The sequence below is a fragment of the Schistocerca cancellata genome, chromosome 12 (assembly GCF_023864275.1).
Source record: "Schistocerca cancellata isolate TAMUIC-IGC-003103 chromosome 12, iqSchCanc2.1, whole genome shotgun sequence".
Taxonomy (NCBI): Eukaryota; Metazoa; Arthropoda; class Insecta; order Orthoptera; family Acrididae; genus Schistocerca; species Schistocerca cancellata.
The window spans coordinates 98611137-98617481 of NC_064637.1; the positions used below are offsets into that span (position 1 = coordinate 98611137).

The 6345-nt window shown below is 45.9% G+C and overlaps 1 pseudogene; it reads left to right on the forward strand.

Moving 5' to 3' along the window:
* The first annotated feature begins 3094 nt into the window (after nucleotides 1-3094).
* Nucleotides 3095-3212, forward strand: LOC126110039 (5S ribosomal RNA; annotated as a pseudogene).
* The last annotated feature ends 3133 nt before the right edge of the window (nucleotides 3213-6345 follow it).

The window sequence follows — 6345 nt, forward strand, 5'->3', positions numbered from 1 at the left end:
CAGTGCCTGTCGGAGCTCCTGAAGTGTCGTAGGGGTTTGAAGACGTGCAGCGATACGTCGACCCAGAGCATCCAGACGTGATCGATGGAGTTTAGGTCTAGAGAACAGGCAGGCCTATCTATTCACCTGATATCTTCTGTTTCACGGTACTCCTCCACGATGGCAGCTCGGTGGTACCGTGCGTTATCATCCATCAGGAGGAAGGTGGGACCCACTACATCCCTGAAAAGGCGAACATACCGGTGCAAAATGACGTTCCAATACACCTGACATGTTAAAGTTCCTCTGTCAAAGACATGCAGGGGTGTACGTGCACCAATCATAATCCCACCCACACTATCAGACCACGACCTCCATACAGGTCCCTTTCAAGGACATAAAGGAGTTGTTATCTGGTTCCTGGTTCACGCCGGATGAAAACACGGCGAGAATCACTGTTCAGACTATTCCTGGACTCGTCCGTGAACATAACGTGGGACCACTGTTCCAGTGACCATGTACTGTGTTCTTGACACCAGGCTTTACGGGTTCTCCTGTGACCAGGGGTCAGTGGAATGCACCTTGCAGGTCCCCGAACGAATAAACCACGTCTGTTCAGTCGTCTGTAGACTGTGTGTCTGGAGACAACTGTTCCAGTGGCTGTGGTAATGTCCCCAGGCAAGGCTACCTGCAGTACTCCGTGGCCGTCTGCGGGCACTGATGGTGAGATATCGGTCTTCTTGTGGTGTTGTACACTGTGGACGTCCCGTACTGTAGTGCCTGGATACGTTTCCTGTCTGCTGGAATCGCCATAATCTTGAGATCAAACTTTGTGGCACACAGAGGGCCCATGCTATGACCTGCTGTGTTTGACCAGTTTCCAGTCGCCCTAGTATTCTGCCCCTCCTAACGTCATCAATATCTTTTCTTTGAGGCATTTTCAACATACAGTCACCGTTAGCACGCCTTAAAACGTCTGCACACTTACTCGCTGCACCGTACTCTGACATGCACCAACACACCTCTGCGTATGTGGACTGCTGCCAGCGCCACCGTGCGACGACCGCAGGTCAAATGCACCGCATGGTCATACCCCGAGGTGATTTAAACCCGAAAACAGCCCACCAGGGCGTTGTTTCACCATGCATCAGAATTATCCTTAATTTTAGAGCATTAGTGTACTTGTATAGCTACAGGGCTTCTATTTATTGACTTCGGAGTAGTGAGAAGTTTAAGCCTGCCTCGCGGGTCAGAACGTGACCCTAATTTACATGGATTTTACATGTGCAGCAGCGTAAAGAAGAGATCCAAGTCCTGCAGTAAACGTTTCCGGCTCATATGCGAAGCAGTACGTCGTGTAATTTTTTTCGCATGTCACACCAATGCCAAGAGTGCGTGGAATTTGGCGACGGTCCGACGTACGGACGAAACCGCCCTTTCACTTTTAATATACAACAGTATTTAAGGTACGACGATAGTACGTTTGTGAATTTTCAGGTAAAGGTCCCTGGAAAGGAATTGTCAGGCAGCATTTACTGTTAATTAAGACTTTTATCCATTGTGGATGTGGAACACTGCGACTGTGGTGTGAAAAGGTTTTCAGAAATTACTGCAACCAGTCGCCTTTTATGTAGATGTATTTTATTTAACCATGACCGGTTTCGAGCTGCCTAGCAACTCATCATCAGATGGTATATACATTTAGTGCTTTTTTGTACCCATTGTGTGGGTGGTTGAGTATCTGTGGAGATAAATCTTTCTGCAGGTATATATATCTCTTTTAGGACGTATTTTTAAAAAGCATTGTGTCTTGTTTTTCACAATTACACAAGTTAAAACTTTCACTAGATGTATATTACAGTGCCTCATAAAAGTAATATACATCTAGTGAAAGTTTTAACTTGTGTAATTGTGAAAAACAAGACACAATGGTTTTTAAAAATACGTCCTAAAAGAGATATATATAACTGCAGAAAGATTTATCTCCACAGATACTCAACCACCCACACAATGGGTACAAAAAAGCACTAAATGTATATACCATCTGATGATGAGTTGCTAGGCAGCTCGAAACCGGTCATGGTTAAATAAAATACATCTACATAAAAGGCGACTGGTTGCAGTAATTTCTGAAAACCTTTTTACTGTTAATTGTTGCTTGGGTTTCTGAAGGCGTGCGACACTTCTTTTGAGGGGTTTACACTGCTTAATTCGCACATAATTACCTTGCATTATAAACTTCACAGCTGTTGACTCTTGACTATAACGTAAATATCACTGCGTAGGCCCAGACTCTCGCCCTGTAGAGATATTTGTCGTTTAGCAGACGTTCTAATCTAATCGAAAGTGCATCAAATCTGGAAATAGCAGAAAACTGAAAAAATGCTGAAAATTAAAAATCTCCAAAAACAGTGACAAGGAAAGTTTGGAAAACAATAGCACGGTTTCTGTCACATCTCTACAGATTTCTGACCAAAATTTCCATAAAGTTCTTGAGGAAACAAAATTTCACAAAGGTATTTCGGCAATAGATCACATTCAGACCACTCCACATCTGCTTGAGAAAGGAACTGATTATAACATCAGAATTCGTCTGGCCTTTATTTTCGGGCTACTCGGAAAGTAAGGAACGGTGGGGAGTGAAATACACTCCTGGAAATGGGAAAAGAACACATTGACACCGGTGTGTCAGACCCACCATACTTGCTCCGGACACTGCGAGAGGGCTGTACAAGCAATGATCACACGCACGGCACAGCGGACACACCAGGAACCGCGGTGTTGGCCGTCGAATGGCGCTAGCTGCACAGCATTTGTGCACCGCCGCCGTCAGTGTCAGCCAGTTTGCCGTGGCATATGGAGCTCCATCGCAGTCTTTAACACTGGTAGCATGCCGCGGCAGCGTGGACGTGAACCGTATGTGCAGTTGACGGACTTTGAGCGACGGCGTATAGTGGGCATGCGGGAGGCCGGGTGGACGTACCGCCGAATTGCTCAACACGTGGGGCGTGAGGTCTCCACAGTACATCGATGTTGTCGCCAGTGGTCGGCGGATGGTGCACGTGCCCGTCGACCTGCCGAATACGGCAGGTGGTCATAATATTTTGTCTGTACGGCCAATGGCCTTGCCGCAGTGGTAACACCGGTTCCCGTCAGATCACCGAAGTTAAGCGCTGTCGGGCTGGGTTAGCACATGGATGGGTGACCGTCCGGTCTGCCGAGCGCTGTTGGCAAGCGGGGTGCACTCAGCCCTTGTGAGGCAAACTGAGGAGCTACTTGATTGAGAAGTAGAGGCTCCGGTCTCGGAAACTGACATACGGCCGGGAGAGCGTTGTGCTGACCACATGCCGCTCCACATCCGCATCCAGTGACGCATGTGGTCTGAGGATGACACGGCGGCCGGTCGGTACCGTTGGTCCTTCCAAGGCCTGTCCGGACGGAGTTCATCGGTGTACACGCATATACTACCAGTCACCACGTACGGTCTACAAACTATGACTCTGTCTAAGGCAAGTGCCCGTAAACTAGAGCGCACACATCGAGCCACCATCGACAGCCACAAGGCTAGGATTGTATCAGAGGACATTAGAACAAAAATAAGAGATGTCCTAGAGAGAATTGCAAAACTGAAGTGGCAATCGGTCAGACAAATCGTTACAGTGAGTGTACCCCTGGAACATTCACTGCAGACCGTGGGACGGCAAGAGAGACGGTGGAGGACCGCAAAAGCCTGATGACGTGAAGCTGGTGTCTGGAACACGATGGTACCAAATGGCTCATAAAAGAAGAAAGCGGAAACACAGGGTGATTTTTTGAACCGTGTACAATCTCAAGGGACTGATCGATGAGCGGATACGGAACGAAACAGATCCAATGAACTTACGTCCGGAAATGCATGGTTTCCATACTAGAGACCATTTATTCAATCATACTTTGTTACAGAGAATGAGGTCTAATACGTGCTGTACCATGCAGCTACAGTGTGCAAGGTTTCCTCCTAGAAGGTGATACTGTTCCTCATATGCCACGCCCTAGCGCCCTCTCTTGCCATCGCAACTGGTAATGTTGTGTCCGATTCACTTCCCTTGCTGACTCACGTCTTAGTGGAGGTGATTCAGCGTCGTTCCCAGTGGTTTCGTGTTCGAACCGAGACCTTGCCGACATGTTGTTTACTTACTGAAAGGCAACTTCTTAAGTAATAGAACCCAGTACGTTGTCCTCGATGGTGAGTGTTCATCGAAGGTGAGGGTATTATCTGGAGTGCCCCAGGGAATTGTGGTAGGTCCGCTGTTGTTTTCTATCTACGTAAATGATCTTTTGGAAACGGTGGATAGCAATGTGCGGCTGTTTGCTGATGATGCTGTGGTGTACGGGAAGGTGTCGTCGTTGAGTGACTGTAGGAGGATACAACATGACTTGGGCAGGATTTGTGATTGGTGTAAAGAATGGCAGCAAACTCTAAATATAGATAAATGTAAATTAATGCAGATGAATAGGAAAAAGAATCCCTTATGTTTGAATACTCCATTAGTAGTGTAGCGCTTGACACAGTCAGATCGATTAAACATTTGGGCCTAACATTGCAGAGCGATATGAAGTGGAACAAGCATGTAATGGCAGTTGTGGGGAAAGCGGATAGTCGTCTTCGGTTCATTGGTAGAATTTTGGGAAGATGTGGTTCATCTGTAAAGGAGACCGCTTATAAAACACTAATACGACCTATTCTTGAGTACTGCTCGAGCGATTGGGATCCCTATCAGGTCGGATTGAGGAAGGACATAGAAGCAATTCAGAGGCGGGCTGCTAGGTTTGTTACTGGTAGGTTTGATCATCACGCGAGTGTTACGGAAATGCTTCAGGAACTCGGGTGGGAGTCTCTGGAGGAAAGGAGGCGTTCTTTTCGTGAATCGCTACTGAGGAAATTTAGAGAACCAGCATTTGAGGCTGACTACAGTACAATTTTAATGCCGCCAACTTATATTTTGCGGAAAAACCACAAAGATAAGAGAGATTAGTGCTCGTACAGAGGCATATAGGCAGTCATTTTTCCCTCGTTCTGTTTGGCAGTGGAACAGGGAGAGAAGATGCTAGCTGTGGTACGAGGTACCCTCCGCCACGCACCGTATGGTGGATTGCGGAGTATGTATGTAGATGTAGATGTAAATGTAGATGTAGATGTAGAAGTGGCAAGGGGCAGCGAGCAGCAAGGTCGCATCAGGACACCTGCCCCACCGATAACAACCACAGCATTCAATGTCTGAGACAGGGTCGTTTTAGGAAGCAGGAAATCATGAAAGACGTATCCGAAATGTTCGGACATCAGACTTGGAGGACAATGTGATTAACACTGTGGAAAGCGACCGCCGTTTCAGTATCAGGCAGTTGGCCCACCAGTGCAGGGTATGTCAGACGAACGTGTGGAAAATTCACCAAGACAATTGTTACTTTCCTTATCACTTAGGCCGCTATTACACTATCAAATTTCTTTGTCAAAGATTTGATCAAAGATGTGATCAAATATTCCGTCAAATATATTTGACAAAGATCTTTGACGTAGCGCTAGAAGGGGTATTACACTGTCATAATATTTTTCGTCAAAGTTCAAGATGTCTGACCACAACTTGTTATTAACCGCAGCAGTTGCATGTACCACAATTGCACTGTGTGCATATTCGGAAGAGAAGCGGGAGAAAAAAAGAAAACATACCTGGGTGAAGCACGATAAAAGCATTCAACAAAACTTGTTATGTGAGCTTATAGTGGAGGACGTCAAGTCGTACATCAATTACTTAAGAATGGATGAGCATACATTTCTGTATGTGCTCAGTGAAGTGTATCCTCATATCACAAAGCACAAAATTCACTTAAGAACTGATACATCTGCAGAAGACAGGCTCACTGTAACATTCCGATTCCTTGCTACAGTAGAGGGTTGGGTTAGGTTAGGTTAGGTCAGGTCTCCAATCTTTGTAATGTATTTTTGTATTCAGCGTGCCTCACGTTGTAAAGCACCTCATCAGCTTCATACATCTCTATTAATTTTGTAGTTGTCGGCACACACCAATTGTATTTACCCGCAATGTTTATAAAAACACTACAGACGACAGAATGCAGCGATGCTAGTGCTCCATGTGGTAACATGTAACATTGCAGTGAACAGAAGACAAGCGACTTCTTTGATCAAATCTACAGCGAGGCCCTAGATGTGATCAAATATTGGACGACATTTGACAAAGTTCCCTATTACACCATCAAATATCTTTGACAAAGATATTGGACAAAGATTTTTGACAAAGAAATTTGATAGTGTAATACCGGTCTTAGCGTCTGCCGGGCTCTCTAGCGCCATACTTTGCACATAAGGAG